The 27,041-nt window shown below is 41.6% G+C and overlaps 1 long non-coding RNA gene across 1 annotated transcript in view; it reads left to right on the top strand.

Moving 5' to 3' along the window:
* The window catches only part of LOC135499793 (uncharacterized), a 37,083-nt gene extending 10,288 nt beyond the window's left edge, over positions 1-26,795 (top strand). Inside the window, exons 3-5 of the long non-coding RNA XR_010449342.1 lie at positions 25,428-25,499; positions 26,044-26,170; positions 26,541-26,795. This is a non-coding gene — a long non-coding RNA (uncharacterized LOC135499793). The remainder of the gene's footprint in view (positions 1-25,427; positions 25,500-26,043; positions 26,171-26,540) is intronic.
* The last annotated feature ends 246 nt before the right edge of the window (positions 26,796-27,041 follow it).

The raw sequence follows: 27,041 nt of genomic DNA, 5'->3' as shown, positions 1-27,041 counted from the left end.
CAGTTTGTCCTGGCTCTGGAGACCCCAAACGGACTTTGACAGACCCATACCAATTACTTAAGAGTCAGGAGAAATAATCAGCCTCCACCAAATTGAATATCTCCGCCAGTGTTACCCTAACGAAAGTAAAACAAATGGCGGTGAAAAGCTACTTTATGGCGACATTAATTGGTTAGAGTCTGGTGATGGTATATTGTGCGGGATAAGACTGGGTAATGGCCACGATCAAGCTCAATCTTATTGTGGTTCATTATTCTGGGATCTCTTTATCAATGTTTATGGAACTTGTGGTAGTCGAGAGTGGCCTTGAAGACGCTTCAGAGTAACCATCGTATAAATTGGGTAAAATGTCGTAAGTATAAAATTCGAACAAAATATCCAATTTTGACGAACAAACGCTTAAACTCAGTGCGTAGAGCGATATCCGATGCTCATTTTACTTGAGGCAAAATCTTTTTTCTGTGAAACCAGAACCGAAATGAGAGACATTTACGGTTAACATTAACAAAGACTTGATCGGCAACGAAACGGGTGTGCGCCCCCATAGTCATTGCAAGGATTACTCACTACCCTTCAAGCCTAATCGATTTCCTTCCATGCGTATCCGATGTCCAGCGAGAATGGTGTGTCATCAACCATGGCTGTAAACGAAATCAAAGGCAAAAAAACAAAAACACCGATAGGGTAAATTTGAGGAGAAGGTAATCTGGGCCGATATCACTGACATGAGGGATTACCAGTGCAACACATCTTGATCCTCATGATCAATCCGTTGACATTGTTCAGCTGGCGAAGGCTACGGAGGCAATACCGCTGGAAGTTCAGTGTGGTGCAGCAGTGTCCAACCCGTAACATCAGCACTGCTCCTTGTATTGCGGAAAGTCTGTTCTACAATCTCTTCTGACGTTCTCTACAGGTCAAAAGTGCACCGAGGTGCGGACGAACGTTTTACAGAATTTTTTTCAATCTCACACGACAGAACTATCCTTTTCTTGCTCAACATCGGAAACCAATCCAACTTGAAGGATCACTAGCGATGCAGCGTCTTACCCGATCGTGCGGATTATGATGTTTGAGCAGTTGTTGTTGATCATCCAGGTTACCTAATTAGAAAAGAAATGCTTCTTGAAAAACATGTCGTGTTCTGAGGGCATGATATCCAGGTTACCTTGGGAGAGGAGTGCTTCTCGAAAACATGTTGTTGAGTTCAATAGCAATACAAAGCCTAACTTGAAAAAATATTCTCTGAAAGTCATGTTTGAGGGAGAGTGTATTGCGGAAACGAAAAAAAAATGTTCCAGAATTCTGTCCCTTTGTGGCAAATACGCCACCAGGCGGTAACTAATGGTACTATGTTAGACGTTAATTAGCACCCAAGGTTGTTATCAAAAACGGAAACAAAGACCCTCGTGACATGACAACAATAAATCAAAAAGATAATCAAAGACTCCTGCTTTTTACCGTCCTTTCGCTGATTGGAACAACTTCTCCCTTAGCCTCCTTTGGCGGATGCTAGTGTTGACACCAATCAGAGAATGACCTCCATTCACCTCGGGAAAGGTATGACATCGACGGCTTCCGGCCATGACTGACTTTGATGTTTGACCCTTTTTTAATCACCCTGGTCGTTTATATCACTTGATATCACATGTCATTCTATCATGATCATTACTAAATTACTCTTCACTACACCTAACAAGTCTATCAATGTAGAATATTTACTCTTTGTTCCATGACCTTCTGTCGTTCTTGGCCAATCAAAAGCCCTTCTTCGTGCTTCATCGGAGCAGATTTCAGATCTGAACAAATCTGAATGAATTTAAATGAATTGATTTAAATTCCTGTTTCTCTTGCTTCTGGAAAAAAGTAATTGCACTTCCGACACAACAAGCTATCATCACATCTGACTCAATTTTCTGGATTATTTCGTTTCTAATCAAGGATTGTTTCTAAGTTTAATGCGAAAACAACGCAGTAAATCCTGAAGCCGAGTTGTTTAGCTTCAACTTTGTAACTTGCAGGTGTGTTACGGAGTAAGCGCGCGTTTCTCATTTCAATGAAATAGACATGACATATTTTAATTAAGGGAAAACTGATATCTTTTATTTAGCGGATCCAATGATGCATAATCCGAGTCGAAATAATCGCTCAGGAACGCTCCGCCTAATCAGTTATAATTGATGCTGGCTTCTTGAAAAGTGCTCTCTCTGTAGTATTACGGGGCGAAAGGCAGTCATCCTCCTGAATAGTCAGGGCCAATTATGCTGTGTATGGCATTTCAAAGGGCGTCTGCGATTCATGCAAATATTGTTGACCTCCTGTTTGCCTTGTTTCATCACAGTCTTCTTGAAGCCAATGGTATGTCGAAAAGCATATTCATATCTTTCGGTAGATAAGTTCTTTAGCTCTAGGCTAAATGATCTATCTATATTGTACACTTTGATTAACCTGAGGGTTTTGGAATTTCAGAAGATCTTTCGAGTACTTTACTTGTAGGGGACTTGTAACCAGGGTTGTAGTCCGGTTTGCTTATCTTTAGTAAGGGAGATTTACTTTGTGAAAGGTTTTTCTTATATCTTCTTCGAGCAAATACACAGATTCCACTGACGGAGACTTTTGCACTTGTGGCAAAGTATTTATCGTATGTTTGTAATAATTTAGACATTTCTAATTATTTTCATCAACACTGTTAGTAAAAGCATCTATTTGAAGCCAATGACAGCCGCATGGACAAGTGAGACGTTATGATTATTTCAATCATCATTCATTGAGTCACGCACAAGCCAAGGTCACAGTTCCAAGTGCCGAAGCTAAACTGATAGAATAATTTAGATCTTTCCAATTATTTTCATTAACGCTGTCGGTGAAAGCATATCATTTTTCATTACCGACAAGCAGGAGTGATATCTCATACTTAACTCATCCCATAGGTACTCTCATTTGCCATGAGGTCGTACAGTGTCAAATAGGTGATTCTCAGAGCGAAGGTCGACCAAGACTCTAGAACCTCCAGTCAGTTCGATTAACTACACCGATGGCTATGTTCTTTGGTTTTGTCTACAGGAACATTCTGTCTTTATTTTACCAGGTCGAAAAAGTCCTTTCTAAATGTCCTCTCTCTGATTGTAATATCATTCTCTCTGTAGCACCAGACCTTGTCCGTTCATTGTGACAAATTCCCCCACGGCCGACTTTATCGAAAGCCGGTTGACCTTTCGTTAAGTCTGGTTCGAGCACCAAAATATTATCACCAGGATTCGATATGGGGAAAGGCCTATTATTGGTCAGATCAAGGTCAAGGTCGAAGGTCAAGGTCATGCTCAAGGTCACCAATCCTGACCAACCCGCCAACATCCTTTGCTGGGCGAATATTGATGTTTACCCATCATCAAACAATGTTATTTGTCTTGAAGTAACCAAAAAGCAATATCCACCAACCTCTTCAACCCTATATAAAGTATACCAACAAAACCGTAAAGGATGTTGGCCAACCGGTTGCATACAAAATGAGGAAGATAGGGTCGTTATAGAATACGGACCGAGGTTTCTAATTAACGTGCCTGTTTGACGCGTGATACTGGGGTGCTGGAGGGTGTTATTTGTTTCTTAATCCTCGAAAACATATAATTTGTATGTCTGTTGTTACAAAGGAATTGTTTCTTATTGAACCGATATGAAAACTTTCGTATGATGGGATGAATAACACTCTGTCGCCTGCAGTCGCTTCTAGAAGGTCAGGTGACTGTATTTGATCAATCGGTACAAGGTCATATGACTGTATTTGACCAATGATTTCCAGTTGATAATGGCCAAAAAGAATACTTCCTGATATCGATGAAAATTGGTGTCAGTGACAAAGGTCTTGTTTTCATTAACTTAAACGGGCAACAGTGATAACCAATCAAAGGCCATGTCTCTTTACCAATGGGGTAGAAGGCTTTACGTCATGTCAAATTCGCATAAAACATGAAATGGTGCTGCTGTGTAACCTAAGGCAAGTGCGTTTGGTTTGATCGAAAAATTCATTGAAGCTTTCTCTGCTCGCCAAAGAAATATTCAAGGTCCCTCGTTCTGATATTGTTTCTTTTCAAAGACCGATCTCTGATAAAAACAATTGTTTTCTTTTCAGTAAAATCAAGACAACTGACTGCCCATGGCTTATTTTTGACGATATTTAGTGTAGTGCATGCCCGAATTCCCACCAAAATTCACTAATGGTCTCCACTGAGCTCAATATTTGCACATGACCTTGGCCTATTCCTTTGAGACTTGGAAAAAGTAGCAAAATCCGATTGGTCAAGTAGCGTCACGTGACTCTACGTCATATCGCAGGTGTTCTAACTGTGAAGGCAATCTGCCCAAGTGAGAAAATGATCCCTGATCAAGGTCACTGGTGTCAGTGGTATATTATTAAGGACACCACATACCCTTGTACTGCAAAATTGTTTTGGACCCGAGTGTCTGCAGTCTTCCTGAAAGAGCACCCGCTGCAAATCGAAAATTAACGCCTTCCTTCTCCAGAAGGCAATGGCAATCCTGATTGTTATCTCTCATTTGATTGGTTGATTGCAAATACTTACAACCAGTGACAATCGAGCTCGTCATTCAGATGCTGATTGGCAACTATTCTCAGTTGAAAGAAGAGTCCTCACTGTACTGTTAATTGATGGTTATCATTGAATCAGGATCAAAAAATGTGTGTTTTAGGCAATGCTGCCATATTCATGCCAAGCAAGGTTTCTGTTTTCATTTGGACAAAATCTTGAAGTTTGCTAAGTAGTGACTTTATGCCGCCATCATATCGTGATAATCTGGAGAAAGTGGTTGAAATGTCATTGATTTAGCCAGCGTAGGCAGACTTTAATTTGTTTTCCTCGGTACGACGCATCGACCAAAGAAACACCGCGGGCAATATTGCACTTGATACTGTCGCCACTATAGTTTTCCTACGGAATCAACTTGTTACTGAGTTATTGCTAGACGAAAGCAGTCATGGCAGTTGTAACTGGTATATCCCGGACTGTCGATCATGACTGCACGTTATCTTAACTTGGCCAACATCACACTGTCAAGTGCTCATTGCATGGCCGGACTTGGCACCTACTCCCCTCTTGTGTCAGATTGGAAGAATATCAATTATTAAGACTTAATCGGCTACCGGCAACTTGTCTCGTTGGTATCGGGGATCAATAGTCAATTGGCCGATCAAGTCTCGAGCTAGACGCAGGGCCAGACGCTGGTGAGGGCGGGGAAATGGCTGTCTAGCAATATGTTATCGTTAAGGCAAATCTTCGTACACAGCCGCTCCCAGAAGGTAGAAGAGGGACCGTGTTATACTTTGACAACTTGCTAAACGCGGAAGAAGTTGTTAAAGGTTTACCATAGGTGCCACCATTTTGGATCGAACTTCTGTAGGAAATCCTACAGCAATTATATCTCCTTCGAGGCTAGGAGTATGTTCTTTGTTTTCAAGAAAACAGCCTATGTTTTATATGCCGGGCATTCACTTAACTTTGAAGGAGTTGTAATTACTTTAGGATTTCATGATTTAGCCAAAATGGTGCTGCCTATACAACTTTCCAGAAATGGGGCGCTGAGTGTCCGAAATAGTGATGTCATAAGGGGAAACTAGGCCTTATGGTGGAGGGACAAAGGAGATAGTCATGGTTGACCAACACACTTGAATGCCTTTAATGACGGACAAGGGGGGAAAAGTTAGTTCCAATGCAAGCCACCAATTTCGGGAAGCATGTATACATGTAGTCAATCCTTACATGTACGTGGTGTAATGGATGAATACTGGTGTCAACATCAAATAGCATTAGGGTCGACCAGCCGCATTGTCCAATCAGATGCACGCAATCATGCCTGACCGAGACAGTGTGATTAGTGAACCAACAATAAATAGTCTTTTTAAAATTATGTAATCAGAAGGCTAATTTTGTGGTTCGTTTCCGTCACAACTTTAATCTTGTTCGGAAATTGGTGAGATGTGAGCAAGGGCACTCACCTCAGCATAACAAAGTCTTTGAAAGAGCATGACATTGATAGGTTAGATGCCAGCCTCAATGTAGGCATCAAAGGCTACATGGCCTTGGCTTACATGAGAGCATGGTAACCCTACACCCTTATCGGGGCAGATCCTGCGTCACACAAGACATTTGAGGGGATTCATATTCACCTTATGAACAAGTCATATAAAGATATTCAAGACCCACTGGGTTTTTTTGTAACCCAATCCGCCCGAAGAAGTTAGTTTGAAATATATGATGCTCTTTTTACATATAAATTCACTTGAAAGAAAACTTAACCAAGAAGAGTGAAGTCAGCCGTGTGCTTTGCGACCTGCAAGGTTATTGGCATTCGCACTCTTTATCCATGATATCGGCGAAGAAAGAATTCACCTTACCATTTCCTCAGTTTGCGCCCGGGTAAGGTTTTTGCTAAAGAAAAGTTAAGATCAGACTATTGATGGTGAATGTCTGCTTTTGGTTTTGAAACCATATGCCAGTCTGGGCTGCGTGTTTAACCTCACCGTTTTGAGCTCACCGTGTTTAAGACGCTCGCGTAGTGTGTCAGTCTCACTTTAGACAAGCTGGAATGTCATTTGAAGCCCGATATGTCTGATGCTGTATAGCAATACACTTTGTTGGAGTCTGTGGCAGTTTCGAGACAGATTCCGGGGACGGATTTCCTAACAATCTACGTGTGTGAAACCTCAAAGTTTGTGAGTTTGCTGGAGCTGGAAATACTTCCTAACGTAGCTCTGAGAGAAGCAAAACAATCCGCCGACAAAGTCTTCGCCTACGAGAGTCAAAACGCAAGAGTGTCATTATCGCCGCCTTGCCAATGTTCTGCTTCTTTCGCGACCTTCTTCGGAGAATCCTGATCAAGTCATGTCCATTCTGAGGGCGTACTTGTGCGGGGCTATATTCAAAATATCAAAAAGATTTAATGTTAACCTTACAATCCATTATCAAGTCGTCCCTTGAAGTGTAATTCGCAGAACATTTCGACCAATTATGACACAACGAATTATTCATTGCTGACCTGTCGTTACTGCGGACCTGTCCTCAGGCTTGCAGACGTCAAAACAAAGATCACACGATCGCAGGGACTAATTAGTAGTGAGAGAAGTTATATCGAATCTTCCCGTAATTCCCCGAAACTTCAAATAAGTTGCCCCGAGCTTGCAAAGAGCTGAATGACTCAGATTGGATTGAATTGCGTTGATGTTACGAATGTAGAGGGTTTCAAAATGGCCGACAGTGACGTGCACCGAATAGTGACAGACAAGATATACATGTAGGTTCTCTAGTAGCCTGGTGTAAACATACAAAAACGGTTATACGAGGTCCCGGGATGTTGATGTTGTTGGTATTGCCTTTATTACTTCCTGAGAAAATGGAAGGTGGATACCCTTAAGGAATACCAACCAATGAATGGATTGTTGATGTCTAGGGGTTTCAAAATGGCTGGCGATCTCTTGCAACTGACAGAGCCTGGGAAGATATACATGACATTGAAATATGAACGCTCTCCGATCCACTCAAGCACCAAAAAAATGAATCATTAGCTACAATGTTGAAACTGTCCCGAAAATAAAAAACTGCTTTGAAGTTATCATACAGCGTTTTTAATGGACAATATTCTCAAAACGCTTCTCACTTATTCCCCAGTCTAAGCTGAAACCTTTCAGTAGAACTCAGGTGATCTGCTCAATCAGCGCTACAACCTGAGAATCGCTGAAAGAAGCACAAACATTGGTGTATACCCAAGAGAAATCAACCTAATAATCTTAGGATAGATTATTGCGTAACGCATCATCCCTTTGACTGTGAGTAATGGGCGACTTGTCACGTATCAACGCGGCTCTCCTTCCACAAGGCACCAGCACATTATGATGTCGCACCCTTGATGAACTTGATCCGAGAACTCACTCACAACGAGTCATCACAACGACATGAATACATCCAATTCATCGATCACATCTTTTGACAATTTGGTTCAATAGAGGATAAAAACGATGCCATTAAGAACATACGAAACGTGTTGTGTCAATCGCGGCGCCTTGGAAGCATTGACTCCAGGCCCGTGACACTCCTGTAACCCGATTTGTAAGGCTTACTGAAGGAACAGTACTTCCAATGGAGGTGATAATTCAGTCAGCCCCCACGACTGGCGAACGATACCTGCCAATCTTGCTTACGGGCGAATGAAAACACGATTTATTGAAATCCTTGCCAAATGTGCGACAAGTGGTGAAATTGTGATGTGCTTTGGTCTGCGATTCTTACGATAAGTCATCACCTTGTCGTATCAAGTTTTGATCCCAGGATGCTGTCCCAAAGCCGCTTATGCCTAACAGCTCTGTCAGTTTTAAATGGAAGAGATTACTGTGATCCCGATGAACAGTGAATATCTCAGAGAAGATAAGGGGAATATGGGAAAGGATTTGGTTGGCAAACAATACACACGCTTGTGTCTGCTGGTGGAGGGGTTATTCCCACTCGTGAGGTTCAGTTCCGGAATTGGTTGCTTAAATAAGGCACCGGCCCAAAGTCCGATTAGGGTCTTACTGGTAGTGATAGTAACAAGCACCATCGATTGAGGTTAACTGGCCTCTTGAGGATTTTATGAGGCCTTCATCCAGAGATTACAATTCTATATATGGTCTGGTGTTGAATCTTCCAATCAGATGACGGGCTCCATTTGCCCCTTAAACCAGATGAGACCAAATGTTTGCATATTTGTTTTTCACTGTTACTGATTGGTTGCACATTGTACGTATTCAATTGGCTTAACGATTCTTTACCCTGATTTTTGAGAATATTTTGTTACCTTGGTTGCGATTGGTGCGCTGTTTGCAGATATTTGATAGGCTTCTACTGGTTGAAGTATTTTGTTTGGAAGATGAACTCACCTCTACTCGGGTTTGAAAATGAATCAAATCAAAGTAAATATTCGAAATCTACCTGAAGTAGTTTTGAAGGGTTCATACAAACTCACAGCCACTTATCACGTTTGACATTGTTTAACCTGTGACGTTCATTACCATATGCAAACACGAATCAGTCAGGTGACCTTAGGGCTGTTTGGAAAGTCTGGATTCCCTCCCACCGTTATGTTTGTTCTTGTTCAATCAACGACTATTGTAGCACATTCAAATTTAATCTAAAGAACACTGTCAGAATGGTACTACAGGCACATGCTTGGAGTCGTTGAGTTGAAAATTAATTGTGTTTTGTCGTACAATTCATTTCGAGTGTTATACATAGTACTTTTCGCTGATAAAATTTCTGACGTATTTGTTCTAATTAATTGAAGCACTGTCCGTTCTGCATTCCAAGTACAGGTTCCAATATCGTAATCTAGAAATTAATTGTTTGGTATGAGTGTTCTCTTTTCCTATTACGAACAGCAGAGTCATTCCAATGAGCCCTCGTTTTCAAGTGGTCAGACTATATCATTTGTTCCATATATCCATAGGTTCGAATTTTTCCACACAAATGACTGATGGTTTCATCCCCGGGAATAAGAACTCCCGGGGAACCAATCAGCAAGTGCCTTTGTCAGCTTAGCTAGAGCACGCCGGGCTGGTAAAAGACCATCCTTATATTTTACGGCTCCTCATAATACTCCATCTCAATCATGCTAGTATTGCAACAGCCTTGCAATATCTAGTAGCAGAGAATTCGTGCAAAGTGAACCGCTGGATTCAAAATGTCTTCCAGAAGCCAATCTCCATTTGATCTATTTTGCGTCACCCTGTAAGGACAAATCAGTTGTGCACTTAGCTACTTGACTTGTCAGATGGAAACAAGAGAAGAAAATAGATTTATATCTACTTCCAATCCTTAGAAAGCGGCTTAGCAATTTGCTGAAGATCGTACTTTATTATAATGTATGGATCTTTGCATTTACATGTCGTTGTCTTATCGTGACTAGGACGTATTCTGTCGAAACAGTTCGCGCTCCTTACATCTTCTCGAGAAGTAAACTATCGACTACAATGGGACAAGACAGATTAGAAACATAGCCTAACTTTGCTGAAATCAACTTGACAGTACTTTTCTAAAGTCTTGACCTTAGATTTTCCCCTGAAATTTCGAAGGCTTTAAGTCTATGAAGGTGATAACGTTGATTTAGCTTTAAATAATGCTCCTCGTACACGAGTGAATAGTTTTGATATACTCTGAGATGGAAGAGACCCCCATTTGACGACTTCCTGTAACTTAATCAGGCATATCTGGCTGCCGCCTATAGATTCCATTCAACAGAAAGTTAATCTGTTGTTTCTTTCTTTCGTTTAACTCTGGATCTGAAGACTTGAGAAAGTAGAAGGGTAGATGGTCTGCCATGGAAGAAACGCGAATGCTTTCTGCAAACCAGATCGGAAAATATACCATTTTTTTAGATCTGCGCAAATTCTAGACCAAATCACCACTAATGTTTATGATAAAAGGGCGTGTCTGGTCCGTCTAAGTCGGAAAACAATCGCAGCAAATACTAATTCTGGCCGATTCTCGTCTTCCATTTTCCTGGTCGATGAAAGACATCATATCATCGTCATCATGGCTTATTCCTTGTCTCAGCCCAATCACAAGTAAAGTTCGTCTCCTCCTATATGGATGGTCATTATCAATGATCCATTGAGTCGGAAAGACATCCGATATGGATGCCAGTCATCAATAACAATACTACATCCGATTGGTTTCAATCTGCTGTCGGGAACTCAAGCTGCTGGAGTTTCATGAGAGTTTGATATGGGAATCATATGGGGTCGAAAATAGGAACTACCAGACTGAATCTACTTCGTTGCTCAGTTAAAGATCGCTCGAACTCGAAACACCTCAGAGATCACTGACAGAAAAAAACCCTCATTTTCTACCTCGGTCAGTATCGGGAATGCTTTTTTAGTAATCCTCTTACAGTCTTAGCGGGTGGATTAGGGGGAAACAGCATACAGGTATGGTAAATATTCAAAGAGGAATGTCTGTAATACAAAAATCCAAAAAGAAGTACGTCTGGCGGTTCTTGATAAACCTTTTCAAGATGGCGGCCGGAGTGTAGCCAATCATGGCGCAGCTGCTGTGGGTCGCTTGTGATAAAAACAAGTGCACTTCTATCTTCATGATTCAGTTTTAATAATAACAAAACGATATCATTGAAGGGTGGACTTACACTGATTGATAAGCAATGCATCGACTAATGTGAGGGCAAGCTGGCATTTACTGCGGGGCAGACACGATAGAAACCAATAGAAATCATTAGAAATGCCGTTGTCTGGGGTGTACTTCCATGTATTTCTATCATAATGAAGTTCTGATGCTGTCTATATAATATCACCAATGGCAGAGTTAAACTGCTAATTAATCATGGAATTAGTTACAACAGGAGTGCGATCCCCCAATGATCGAGCAAGCTAACATTTACTGCGGGGCAGACACGATAGAAACCAATAGACAGTTACAAAGTCTCGAGTGTGCGAGACTACGTGATGAACGCAATTAGTTTGGTCAACATCGCAATTTCTCGGAATTCGTTGGAAATAATTGGGAATACATCCTTGAAGATCATTAATTAGCTAGTGTTAAATGAAAATGTCTTTCTATCCCGATGACGAACAGGGGTTTTGAGTGCATTAGCTCACGGGGAAGCTCTTGGTGACAACTGTCAGAATGGAACTCCGGAGTTGATGATTAATAATAACAGTAAATCGAATTAATAAGGTAATTGAGACATGGTGGTTTTAGAGATAGATATCCGGCCATGATTCAAACAAAGTCATCGAGCTTAGGGAGCCAGTGGTGTACTATTCATCTTGCATTCCGTATTCAAGTAGAAATCGATCATTCCCATTAGGACGTGACTTATTCTCCAGAGGGATAAAGTCACTTTACACGGCCCTTTGTTTTGCTCGCTGAAAGATAACCATTTTCGACGGGATGAAAATGAAATTTATTGGGATGTTTAGTATTCCTTTTAATCCCTGCTTTTAGTACGATGCACAGGGTATAAACCGCAGGATGTCCATTATGATATTTTACCACGAGTCCCCAGCGGCGAGAACGACTGACTAAAGCATCAAGCTCGTAAGAAAGACCTCGAGAAACACTTCCCCGATGGGCAATCCCGCTACCCGACGCGAGACCTTGAAAATGACGGAAAGCATAGTGAAAACGAGGCATGAGGTGCAAAACAGCGAGAATTCGAACGCTTGGAAGAGTCATTCAACTTTGAGAAGTAAACAGAGGGTTTCCACATTTCATTAATTTCCGTCGTCTGCCTGACTAGATAGGTAAAGATACACGACTCATCTGCTTGTTTACAATGCTCTGCTGCATGGTTTGGTAGAAATTGCAAATCCGAGTTGAACGAAATCATAGAACGTGCAGATGCAGCTGATGATTCTGCATAAAGACCGTCATCAAGCTGGTCATTTTTTGTGAAATGAAACCTCAATAACAGCGTTAAGATGTTGTGTACACCACTTTGGTTAAAGATGAACTTTTCCGGAAGAGATTGATTCCCGCCGAGAACCAGTCCATTCCGGACCAAGACAGTCATTATTGGTTGATGACATCTGATTTTCCCTAACGAATTCTGCCAGCTTCCTTCGTTCACCCAGACCACTTTCATTTGTTGTTGCTGTCGTTATCCGAAAGTCGCTTGACACACTTCACTACGGGGTTGGTTGCTCAGTGTTAATGGCTGTCAAAGGTTGAGAACATCCGAATAACCCATCCGTGGTACATCACCAGGGAAATCCGCTGCGAACTATTTTGTGTCTTCAATCGGACTTCATCAATAACAATCAGTACTCGGACAGGAACGGCAACCTTTATATTAGCCTATACCAGTCGTCTTGGATATATTAAAGATGACGTTACATTTCTGTCACGTCTCGAAAGAAATCTCGGATGAATTGGAGCTTCTCAGGTTCTCCTCGACGCGAGTCCGTGATCTCCAGATCATTCGCCTTAAAAACCGTATTTGTGGTCGTGGTTTGTGACACTAATTGATCTTTCCGAGGCATTTACCATTAGACTAGATGAAAGTGAATGGTGTCATTGGACAGAAACTAGTTTTTGGTACCACCTCCTTAATTTGTTAGCGACATTTGCACGAAAGGAAAACATTTTGGCTGACATTCTCGTGATTTACTTAATCACAGAACATTATTTCTAAACTCGTGTCCACATCTCTTGATCTCGGTGTTATTCAGTCCAGAAACATGATTTTTTTACTTTGTGGTTGTAAGTAACTGTCGTATCGCTGTTATTTATTACAGAATATTGAAGATAACGCCAGGTAAAGACCCCGAAACTAATGAGACTTTCCCTATTAACATCAACGGTGTTGTTTAGTTCCAAATAGTTTTTGCACCTTCATTTTCTTTCATTAAAGCAGCAACCCACACCAACACTAGGATGGCCGCCTGAGCGGTAAGGCGTTGCACTCAAGATCAACAAAACATCATTACACCATAACTGAGTGGGGATCTCATGCCTTCATCCATTGAGTTCTTTGCATTAAGATATTGAGCTTACACTTCTGTCCTCTTTTTCTTTGTAGGTAAGATTAGCTTTGAGACTGAGAGGTGGTATTTCAATAGGTAAGTATAACACTAAACCTCGATCGCAACTCGTTCGAATGGACTGTGAGATGCAAACGTGAATGTTATAGCGCTATTTAAGTGTTAAGGCGTAACCATGGTTAACCAGCTTTCATTCCCATTCTCATCCGCATGACTGGAACTGGAATTACTTGACGACGCGGTTCAAGAATACACTGAAATAGGTCTGTGTGGAGAAAGTGTCAATCTTTGTTCCTCTAAGCGACAAGTTGGTCGTCACGTGAGATGTGTAAATTGTATTTTTGACTTCTTTGGTTAGCCAGGGAACCCAGGGGACCAGAGTCCGGGAGAAGACGTTACCGAAGACATCAGAGACAGCTAAATCAACTCTCCCCACCCGGCGTTTCGAATGACAGACCTAGTCACACCACAGACATCCGTTGTCATACCAAGATGATTCTGTCATTTCAATATCAGACGTGTTAATATGCTTTCTGATCAGCTGGTCGTTCGTGGTATCTGCTCACCCGATATCCCTCGACTGGTACCATGACGCTTCGTGTCACACGTCTCGGGAAATAGTACTGTATAGTAATGTACATGAAATCTTAACCTCGCGACACTTCTAGTCCAGACTTTGTGGTCAACAAATGTATATTTAGTTATAATGATAACGTACTACTTTTGGAACCTTTTCGCCCGATTCTTGCCTTAACTCAGGAATGCACCTTCTAATCGGGATGGAGCGCGATTTCACTTTTGGATCCAACCACAATCTTTTCAGCTTACAAAAAAAACCAAATCGCGCCTGAAGCTTCCCACTGCGCAGAGGTTGTGGCCTATCTTTATTCTACCACGCTTCTTTGAACCAGCGAACTTTCTTGTAAAAGGGAGGCGCCACGACCTGCTAGGCAACAAAAAGAAGACCGCTAAATTGCATCGGCGACCCCGTAGGCGTCAAAGATGTGAGAAAAGTAAATGACCAACACTAACGAACTGGAGAAATCAGTAGACAGAAAATTACGGCCAAATGGCGTGTCCTCTAATCAAAGGAGGTGTAAAAATTATGAGCGCAAAATGGCGGCCATCTAATTGGTACGCATCAGTATGCCTCTAAACTGTGTAATTAAGTCTAGAGCATGGTCACTGGTTTAATAGAGGGTTGCTGCTGTTTGTGGTGGATCAAACGGAAACCACACGGCCAAAGGGAGGGAAATTCCTTTGAATCAGAACATGAATTATTTTTTATATAACCAAAGCCATTTTCAGCAGTTTAACATTTTGTTGGGGTAGTAGAGAGTGAGGGAAATGGTCCCAAAGATGACCTAATAATTGCCTTCTCGAGGACGCCGCAGGTTCATTCCGAGCCGGTTGATCGGTGGATGATACCATAAGATATTGAGATGGGAAAGATCGATGTGTTCTTAGAAACTTGTTCAGGGTGGCTTCAACGACGTTTCAAGCTTTTTATCAGTTCGAAAAGAGATTATCGTGTCAAGACGCAGACTTCTTTTTAGCGCTCTCTGCCCGGCAAGGGAAGGCTCCGGTTGAACGGCACAATACCAATACGGACCCGAGAAGCCAATACCAACACCCCGAAACCATACAGCGGTTCCGAGTAAACAGTTTGATGGTATAGTCTCACCAATTGACGTTGATCGTGCTGTTATATTACGTTGGGCGAACAAGACAGTTTTGATAATCAAATAAGAAAAGTTCCCTGTGGAAGTGATTTCACATATGATAGAGATTTCAATCTGCCAAAGGAATCTCCTGGCGTCAACCCCGTGTGATATCATTCTTACTAGCGTCTTACCATATTCCAAGCAACATGTCAGAAAAGTGCTCACGTGACGATGTAGACACAGCACTCGTGCAGAAGACACGATAGCTATTTTCCATTTTGGTCGGGTTATGTTTCCCGATCTGCGATATTAACCTAGATTTGGGAAGGGCCGAGTCAACAGCATGACAATGGGATATGTCCTGTCTGCCGGTGACTTTTAAGTGGTCTATCAGGTTGAAGCCCTTTCAATGTGGAGCATAACTTTGATGGGAGAATGGGCTCGTCAACAGAATGATAATGGGATCTGCCCTCTCTACCCGTAATGACTTCACGTGGCCTATCAGGCTGAAGCCCCTTCAGTATTGAGTGACATCGCTCGGAGAAGGGTCGAGTTAACAGAAGACAATGGGATAGGGTACATACTCCAGCGGTTAATAATGGAGTCTGTCATCATAGCTTGAAATACCTCGTGGGCAAAAATTGTCCAAAGGTCACTGAAAGTACCAGGGAACCGTATTCAGAGAAGTGGTCATCATACGAGGTATAGAATTACCACTAACACAGATCATATAGAAGGGTCGGGAACGCGATTTGAGCAATGAGACAGCCCTTCTCTACCGCCCATTCACGAGAGCCTATCAGGGTCGAAACCTCTTGGAAGTGCAAAACACGTCAGTAATGGGTAATTGAGTGAACCAGTATGTCTTGTTCAAATGCTGCAAGACACGATAGAGCCATTCCTCCACAACTGCGAGATGGCAAAGGGCCCGAACGACTTAACTATACGATACCCCATGCACTCCATGATTCACGTAGTTTGCTGAAGCGTCTTGAAGGCTGAGCATAAGCGATGTGTCAATTGGTGCAAAGCACGTCATAAGGCAACTGAAGTTGAAGGCATTTGTTTCAGCGGTGCTCAGGTCAATGCTGAGTTGATGCCGATTGTTTCCTAAGTTCTCTCGAATAGATTATACTTTCCATAACCAGTTAACAGATGAACCAAGATTTTGGTTTTGCAAGGATCCTTGTACGTCTTCCTGTCTTAGTGCAAAACCCTTCAAGGCGACTTGGACACTGACCATCAACGGGCGTTGCAAAGGTATTCTTTACGAAATGCTGATCCGGTATGCTGACATGTTCCGGTTGGTCGAGAGACTATTCTCAAGATGAACCTTAAGTGACCTAAAGTGTAATTAGGACGGGGAACCTCAATCTTATAATCTGTAATGGTGTGAAAAGGCAATTGTTTCTAGAGATAATGCTTGTGCGGACCAGAACCATGCAAATGGCGCCGACCTTCCATGACGTCACCCACAACATCCAATCAAAAATCCCGAGCTATATAGCCCTGGTTCTATGCCGGTCCCTTGGTGGCGCTGGGAGGATGGTTCGAACTGGTGGCTGGAACTTTTTAGGCTACCAGCTATAATGTCGTAGTCAAGATGGCTGAATTAGGTGCAAGTGACCATGTTCCATCGCCGTGACAACATCCTCGAACACGAGATACTCATACTACATATTCCGTTATTATGCTCGTGAGCTTGTACTGTAGCACAAGCTCATTGACCTTCTGTCGAAGTGGACCATCTTGAAACAAAGAATTTCAACGAAACTTTCACCTAGAATGTTTGTGTGGGCCTGTGCGACATTCACCTTTATCATGCCAAAGGCGTTTTCCGTTGAAAAATGGCGTTTCTGAGACACCTAATTTGGTTATGGCATACGACCCAAAATGAAGCCAATTTCGTTTTAAAGAAGAAAGTATTGAGTCTAAAAAATATGAAAAAAGATCCAATCAAATGAAACAAAAAAACGGAGATATCCACGCAAACCTATTTTATCACGTATTTTATCAGTCCCAACATTTTAGAAAAATGTTGTCAACAGAAATTAACTTCCAGTAACGTGCCTGAATCTGTGGTCTGCTATATTATGAGAATCATTGATAGAATAGAATATCGCGCGGATGTAATCAGGTAAATTTCGTACCGAACATCCAAGCATTTTGTCTAAATTATTTTAATCTCAGAGGCGTGTGGTTTCTTCAGATGAAGATTTGAAGAAAAAAAACCTGATGACAGTTTACATAGATATCAAAGAATTGATATTTTTCGAAAAAAATTGCATATTGGATTCTTTTTCAAGACGACAGCCTTCGGATATGTTGGAGTTGAAACATAGTTTTTATTCGAAGTTATAGTTAGAGGTATTTTGTGACGTTTGTACTTGTCTGAACTGTTCAGGAGTCGACAATTTAACCCAGAATGCTCTTCAGTCATACTTTCCATTGAACAACCATCATATCAGGCGATCTCTTGCTCATGAGATGACAGGCGCTGGTGATGTGGGAGTAGAGTCACAGGATCTTGCCATTGATTGAGTTGAGTTTTAAAGCCTAGCTGTCTCTACATATATAAAGAAAGTGTCCAGATTATTCTCTATTTTCAGGGCATTTTACCGGTGTGCAAGGGATAGTAGTCCTAGGGCTGATAGTCCGTGTAACAATAGCCCGCATTGCTAAATGTTTTGGTTAGGGTTGATCATGCTGCTTAATTGATCAAATACAATGCTACCGGACTATGACTCCAGGGGGACTATATCCGCTGTCACACCGGATCTCCCCCTTCTGCACATGTGCACCTTCCGAAGCAGTATTGAAAGCAGTCATTGAGTTGTTCATCAATATCAACCAATCGAAACCGTCCTATGTAGTACTTTGAGTGTTCCGATGAGACTAATGGAGAATTGACGGGGAGTCACCCCTTTCCTATCTATGCAGAGCAGAGACAGCCAAGTTGTACTCAATCAACTGATCCATTACTCAATCCATGACAACACCCTGTGGTAGAGTAAGGTTAACAAGGACAATAATGCGTAATATGGCTAATTTACGAACCGAGTGCAAGCAATGACAACTTTTCCGAAAAAAAAAATCAGAAACTTTTCACGCGAGCTGCAGTATTATCAGTTTGTTTACCTAAAAAATAACGAGTGAAAATTAACACAACAGAATAACTAGCCACAAACAGGAGGCTAATTTTGTCAAACATAAACAGATCCCTTCTCTCACACCTGGCACAACTGTAAACACGTCACTAATTCCCCAGTGATTATAATGACCACACCTAAGGGTACTTCGGCAGCCATTTCTTTCTGTGTAGCGGCCATGTTTTTCTGCATGACAACATGACCGTGTCATGTTGTCTGTTTGCGCCCATAAGCGGCTGTCAACTTGCCGTGTTCAAGACAATTGGACCCTCATTACAACCACTCAGTCACCTGTCCGAGTCTAATTTTCGTGCAACCCTGCTAATAGGGCGAACATCCCTTTATTTGCCAGTAAGCCTGGTAGTTCTAATCGCATTCCAAGTTTTATATTTCAGCTGTGGGTGCAGTCACGAAATAATCCCCGTAGTTTTTCTATCTTCTGTTGTGAGATGGATGGAATAATTTGCAGGCGTCAGTGTATGCTTTACCTCAGCTGCATAACCACTCATGGTTTTGTGCATATTGTCACTATTAACTACATGAGTCCCTAAAATTTCGTTATCTTATATGAAATGTCGATATATTTCAATCCTCTTTATCTGAAATACCAATCAATTGATTTCAATCACCACTTCACTCAAGGCGATTTAATTATAAATTACTGTCATTAAACAAGATGAATTACCATTGAACCAAAGACTTATTAAACATTTCTCAACAGAGATAATGAAGAAGCTGATAATGAAATAGAATTCTTGCAGAAAATAAGATAAATCTTGATTTTAAAGTAAATGTGATTTAATTTTGTCATTTCTTATCTTTTCACATGGTATGAGTCTGATAATGAGGCAATAGCGACAATTGATTGATATATTCAATTATACTGATTCCAGGAAAATTAGCTGTTATGTTACTTCTAATAGTATTTACGTGTACCATCAGGAACCTTACAAGTTTAGCCATCCTGAGAACCTAATCTAAATCCTTTAAGAATTCTGAATATATGTATTCAATCAATACTTCCCCACGCAGGATTTTAAAGATTTGATAATGCCGAGTTGGCCAATCAGAAGCTCTACAGCCTGCTTCTTCGGCACAGTCGTCCAAATGAACCAATCACGATGGACTTTTTTGAAAAGACGTCTGCTGATCAAATATCAGGTTGATGAAAGTTTTTAAATGAAAATAAAGTGAGTTTTGTTATGTCTAATTTGGTTGTAAAATGGCCCAACACTACAGATCTTACACTTGAGCCATATCTACAAAGTTATTTCTTCAATGGTAAAAGCTTTCAGCATTTCATGTGCACTTTTGTAGACTAAACCCTAGGAAAACGACAATGCTTTTTCAAACATTGTCCTTAGGTCCAGACGTCGCGTCACAAAGTCCCAAGATGCCCAACAACATCTGTATTTTTCAAATCGCTGGCCAGTGCTCACTCCTCGGGGAATTTAATTCGATCAGCTATCCCATGCATTTCCCCTTATCTTCACGGAAGATTCAACCCGTTTTGAAGCTCATATTCATCTTTTCTACAAAGACCATCAAATCTTCATTATTTTCAAGTAATCTTGCCTATCACAAATGTTTATGTCATTGAGCACCAGATATGGTCAACATTCATTGCAATGATTATCAATCTTGGGTGGATTTCGAATCGTGTTTTGTTAACCTTGATTTTTTTGCAGGCACTTCATTTTACGAATTCATCCACGATAGGTGATGCTTTTGCTCTGTATCACCCCTGTCACGATTAATAATCGCCCTCGGTTTTTCTACTTCCCACCAAACTTGCTTTTTGCTCATATACAGCCGTTGGAGAGGCCGCTTAATCATTATGAACACCATCTACCTTGTCACGATAAGCTATTATGTGCTTTTTTAACATTTGTTTGGGTTTTTCTACGGCTTTGGCCAACCTGGATATTCGCTCATTCACCGCAGTGGATTTAGTAACATTGTGATTGGTTCATTGGTAATAGCAGTCCCGCAGAAAGTAGAAAGGTTACTGATTGATTGGTCTGTCGTATGACACTTCATTATACATTATCTGTCTACTTTGGGAGAGATCCACAGAAAAATCAAATAACATCTAGCGTTCTGATGAACAGTTGTGATAAAAAAACCCTGCTTTACATTAGTTGAAAAGAGTCTTTAAGTTTATAGATTGCAAAGATATGGATAATAGCTTGCACGCCATTTTGTTTATCATATCTCGCGTTATCACGAGATAATGGTTAACCTGACAACGTCAACACGAAAACCATTTCCCAAATGATAGAAAAATAAAATCCACTCACACACAGGCCGTAAAAAGTTGTGCTGATTCATCGCGAGAGCGGCAACGAAATGTTGAGTTTAATCAAGAGTTACCGCGAGATCTCGCACATACGCTACTTTGGATAAGATACTGTGACGGTAGCCAGATAACCACATCATAAAAACGCGCCAATAACTGGTCAATGGTCTAAGTAAATAGTAATTCTCTTTATATACAGTTAGGTCGGGTTGTTAGCAAAATAATTCATATTGATTTATGTCCAAGATGCGGGCTTTGTCCATTGATTGACTAAAGATACTTGGGTCAATGTACGATATGTTACCTCGTCGCCAGGTAGCATTGTGTCAATCAGAATACATTCCCTAACGTGAGGCTATTTGGCAAATCCAAAATACTCGTTGCTGATTGACTGATTTAAAGTCACAGTCCCGGAGAAACAGGCGGCCATCACTTCTCATTGGTCAATTAGGGAGTCCTGGAGGAAAAACGTTGTCTACTGATTTGCGTGGAGATTATCATTTGCCGCTGATGTTTCCCAGGCAGCCGCTACATCTCGCTTAACACTTATTGACGCTGTGAATATTTCACTGTAGTATTAGGCAGGTCAGATGAGGGTCAAGATAAACAAATCATTGTTCCAGCGCATATGAGGTGAATCGGGGAAAAGCTCGATTCACCATTTCCGAGTGTTGGCATTGAAAACATAATTTCAGGGGGCTACCTTACTCCTGGAGCTAGCTTCCCTTTCCCTTGTAATTTATTTTTTTCTTGTCTATTTTTACTAGGTTCTTTTAAAGTACATGTAAGGAGTTTTTATACGCCCACAATCCATCGAATGCATGTTTTGTCAGCATTGTGGTCGTCGTTAATTCCATTCAAGCCGTGGACGAAACCAGTTTAGCTTCCCCAAGAACCCTTGTATCAGAAAACGAAAGAGGCTAATGCTCAGCATCATTTATAATGTTGATGTTTAATCATGAACTCAAAAAGGGGGTGTTGGTTTAGACATCGTTCACTACTGAACAGTTAATCCTATTTTGAGAGGTCCCCCCAACAGGTGTAAACACGAGTAACACTTCGAAGATACTGATATTCCCCCAAGTGTAATACGTTGCCCCATAAAGTAAGATTGTAACAACAAAATGGTCATTGACTACCATTAGCCATGAATAACCGTCGCGAGAAACTGGCCAAAGTGATTTCTATGGTATTAAGGCGGACATCGGTCAATTGTGGCCTCCCTGAGTGGCTGTAAAAACCAGGAAAGGTACAATGGCAGCCAAGATCGCCATCTAACACGAATTAGATCAATTCGCTGCAACATTAAGCCGCAGTATTCTCGGCAGTTTGAATGAATCTTTGTTAATGACGGAAGAAAGAACTTTTGCCGTCTTTTTCTTCAGGTTGGTCGTTCATAAAGATACCTCTGGGGACTATATCAAGTTAGTATATGTACAGTTTCAGTCATTATTTTGCGAAAGAAAGCTATAACATTGAGGTAAAAGTGCCAGGGTTTTCTTCATTATCAAATTGGTAAGTCGTTCTCTACTAAACAGGGTATTCTTAATTTTCCTGAGGTTGGTCATTCATAAAGAGACTCTTGGTGATCATCAAGTCAGTGCTAACCAAGTTCGATTCGATGTCTTGCCGAGAAAGCAATCACACCAGACCAGACGGGGCGTAAAATTGTGGGAATATCTCATGGATTGGTGTCAGTCCTGGTCCTTCTAGACTTGGTTGTGTTTGATGAAGTCACTTATGAGAACACAAGTGACCATCAAGCGAGTCCAGTTAGATTAGATTTCCTACCGACTCCCGGGGCAGTCCATTTCGTCATCCTGATTGACTCTTATTAGGATCATGGATGAGGCCAGTCCATTGCGTCCGGAGTGTAGCGGTGAGCTAGCTCGAATAGTTCACCGGAAAAGGCTGCGAAATGAGCAGACTGAATGATGGCTAGTCATATCGGTTGATAACAGATTATATTTCCCTTTGCCATGTACCACGGATACTTGGTCATTTGCAGCAAACTATTCTGTTAGAAGAAGATCAATGGATCGCGTCAAGCCTGATGGTTCCACTCACGCCAATTGCTAATCCTTTTAGCTTATTTTGCCATCTCTTATTTTCCGATCACGACTGTTTATCTCATGGTGGAGAACGCTACTGTCTAATTGCTCTGACCCATTACATTGAGTCTGGTCGATTACTAACTACAGTCCCGGGAAATGGTGCTACATGTACATGTAGCACCTGGACCATAGGAACACGCGCATTGTTAAGCATATTTATAGTTGGCGTGCGTTGATCGAGGGATGAATCTTACCCCAATAAGTTTAGAAGGCAATGCAGACACAACAACGTTGACAACCCTGGCATTGGGCAGTAGTAGGCGGTGATTACTGTGTCTAAATCGATAGTTAACCAAGGTGAGAAGGTCGAAATCGATTTCATTGTCTGGCATTTGAAGCCGTTTATCCCGCAAGGAGAGAGAGACAGTTCAGCAGTTGGTCAATCGTTAACTGCCGCATCTGCATAACAGTTCTCCATGGTCTTGTTCAATACACTGGGCTAAGATGTTTGTTAATGTCTTATTCCACAAGAGCACTTCCTCGCTGCTGTAGCTGTGACTAGGATACTAGCGATAGGCTACCACTTACCCGCCGAACCGAGCGTACGTATTTCTCCGCGGCGGCGAGCGCCTACTGCTCAAGTTGTTGACATCTGGCATAATTGAACTGTTCCAGTCCAATCAAAATATCATAAACGCGTTATTTTCTACTAGTTGATCATCATACCTGACTGATACCACATACTGGCTTGCGATTAAACAACTGCTTTTTGCACCTTATTTGATATGCAAGCAGGAAGGGACGTAAGGGTCTACTGAGTTTTTAATCCATATCGTATCGGTTGACTCAAAGCAAATTAATGCCTGTGTCAAGTTTACTACCGGAAGTTTACTTGAATCAGCCAATGCCTTGCTCTATTCCTGGAGGGAAGAAAGCACGGGTTGTAATCCTAGTATCTTTTGTCGCAATTGGATGCGGAGTTACGTCAAACTTAGAGGAAGCGGGATATATAGGATCCGGAGATTCGACGATGTGTGTCGATTTCTTTGCATTATTTAGAAACATGGAAAGGGGAAAGAATAATCATGAATTCGGAAATAACCTGGACAGGTACCAATCTCCCAATGAGAGGACTCGCTGCATTTGCTGCCTCTTAAACCGGAAGAGACCAACCGGAAGAGGCCAACTGTACGCATAGTACGCGGTGCAAGTATCACTTGGCAACCGTTACTAATGGCTAGGCTAGGAGGTAGGACAGGTGCCTCATTATGATAACCGCTAGGCCGAGCGTAGTTTTCTGTGGCAGCTGTTACGAAAAGTAGTTACCATATCATTATATATTTGCCAGTCTACCTCATTTTGTAGTTGGTATTGTTGACTTAACCACTGCTAGCTTTCTCCGACTATGCCCTCTGGGTAACGAAAAAATAATGATGTCCTTAGCCTGGAAAAACCGAGACATGACGCAGTGATGTTTTCACATTTATCACCATCATGCCCGGCGGTTTTTGTGGTAATCTAATCACACTTTGGATTTCTGTGACAATGTCCTAACGACCTATTTGGGGACACTTGAGTCTGGTTAAAGGCCAGCGTTGATGACTGGACAACAAAACTTCGTGACACCATCCCTCCCCAATGGTATTGGGTTTTTTATATTCTACTTTACTGCTTGGAGCTCCCATCACAAAAACAGCGACTGCGCCAGCCCTTTGGAATTAAGAGGCTTAATCAGCTATTCAAACAGAGCCAACAAATGACGTAACATTTCTACCCCGGTTTGGCATGAATCTAAACTAGGGTGAAAGAAGCTGTTTGTGCCAATGTCCATTTTTGTGATGGCTGTCACGATGAGATGTACGGCTAGTTATTATTTGATTGGGACCATTAATACACAATTACTGGGCCCAATATTGATGCAGTGAAAATTGTTTCCTCACGAACCACACGAAGTGACGAGCACTGAAACGTGAGATTGTGTCTCGCGGGATCGCAGGAGATCGCACCGAAGTCTGCAGTCTTTGCAGCAGCATAAATAATCAATTTACCATTACTTGAGTATTTGGCGCCAAAGTCACAAATCCTTTCCCGCATTTTCTATGCATTTCGTCATTATTTATTCAGTAGAAGAAATATCTAGCTGATCTTCTGGCTCAGTCCGTCTCAATTAATCACGCGAGAAGTAACGATAGCACGGGAGGACGGGCTCGAAACAAGACTAAATTGCGGTGACTTGAAAGGATCATTCGTTTTTATGGGGGTTTCATGACCCACGATGGGCTGAAGCTACTTCGTCTTCCCGTTTTATCTTTCTGTGAAAACACAATATTTGGTCGTGCCAGCATTTCTTTATTGAGCTGTCAATCACAAACCATGAATGACATAATTAACTAAACCGATTCAATTACAGACGTAAATACATCATGGTCATATGGGTTTCGTAGTTTTATGGGAAGGACCATTATTCTGTTCTCATGATCAGTGAGCATATAGGTGGAGCAACTGTCATCAAATAGATAGCAGCTCAGCATCAAGAGTAAGTTGACCACTTTCCGCAAGCAGAATTCCGGAGACGTCCGGTCATGTTAGTGACCAATCAGAAGTACTCTCCCATGCTTCTTCGTTACAGGAAGCATCTGATTGGTCGCGGCGACGGGAAGTCTTGAATCAAGCCTGGCGCGTAGTTCACAATGTGATCCTTTTGCTTCTTTGTCGTTTCAGAGCCGTGAGTAAGAGCAGACATGGAGAGCAACTGGAGACAACTCGTCTACACTTTACTGCTTGTCATCTTAAGTAGGTCACTTTATTGTTCTTGGTAGCTACGCCGCGTGGTCGTGGTATCTCCACGGTATATTCGAATCGGGGAGTCCCAGGGGCGCTCGAATTGGCGATTACACGCTGTTCGGGGATCCTTGTTTTACTGGTTGCCAATCTGTATTTGATTTTACAGATAGTTCAAAAAGGACTATCTAGAAAAGCATTGTCAGAGCAGACACCTGGAGGAGGTCCTTCACCTGCAAATGATTTCTCGGTATCAACATCATCATCATTACAAAGACGCTAAGTCACCTAGAACAATTCTGATTGCACCTTCTTGGGAACAAAGAAAATATTCGCCAAGAGATAAAGTGGTTCTTCGTTTATTCTACTGGACGATGTTGGAGATGAAACTTGAGCTAGCACAACTCACCACGAGATTAACCTTTTTTTATTGTGGCCAAAAACCAAACAGTTTCTTCTGATAAAAGATGCATGGCAATGACATCTAAAACGTCGAGTTTAAAACGCTTTACGGATTTGAATGAGTATAATTAACCCCTTGTTTTCTGCTTTTCAGTGTTGTGTTATTTTGCCAGTGAGGCAGAGGCGTATGACGTCTGCGCGAACGAGAGGTGCCTCCGGTATAAAGGAACAACCAGATACTTCGACTGTATTTTTAGCTGCAAAATGGCAGGATAAAAATGGTGAGCAGATAGCCTTGACCTTGGATTGACCTTGACCTTGACGTGACGTGATCTCGGCGCTAGTCAAGGTCACACGATGTGGCCTCGACTCTGCTGACGCGTTATGATTCATTCTTGGTATCATATAATAAAGTGTAGCTTTCGGCGACAGGGTTCTTGTCGACTTTGCCGAAGGATTATTCGATGTTGTTCAAAAGTTAATCATTATGTCATGTATGTGTAGATTTTTGCACTGACATTGTTCGACATGTTGGCAACAGGCAGTGGCAGCATTGAACTAGATTGTGCGCAAATATATTTTTGTTATCGTAATGTTATATTGGCAAATAGTGGCGTTATTTGTAACGTTCTTTTCATCTTCTCTTTTCAGTGTCTATATAGAGTCGTCTTTTTGGGAGCGGGTAGTCGTAGTACGGGAAATGGACACTAGGGGCGCAAGAAGCTTATTTTGAGTTTTCAGTATTAAATTGAGAAATAAAGTTACACCAAAAGACAAACTATATTGGATACAAAGTTATAAAATGTTATATGTATTGTGTACAAAAGGTGGCAGAGAAATGGACTTCATTATACCAAAGGAGTTGAAGTGTTGGATGGAATAAAACGAGCCATTTCAGAATGAATACCAGTTTTGTTTATTGTTGTTCATGATTACGTTAATCCCCTTTCATGCCTAGTTGATTAGCCAGTTGCTGTCAATGTAATACACCAAACCGTGGTTTGACATGCACCACCAGTTACGCAGTGCCTGGCGAGGCGTAACTGTAAAACATACATTTTTCTAAAGCCAGGCAGAGAAAGAATAGTGTTCGCAAAACTTTGTCACGCACCACAAAGAAAGTCAGATGAAGGCTTGCTCTTTCCTAAAGCA

This window comes from Lineus longissimus, chromosome 15, assembly GCF_910592395.1.
Source record: "Lineus longissimus chromosome 15, tnLinLong1.2, whole genome shotgun sequence".
Lineage (NCBI taxonomy): Eukaryota > Metazoa > Nemertea > Pilidiophora > Heteronemertea > Lineidae > Lineus > Lineus longissimus.
This window is presented reverse-complemented; position numbering and strand designations above follow the sequence as displayed.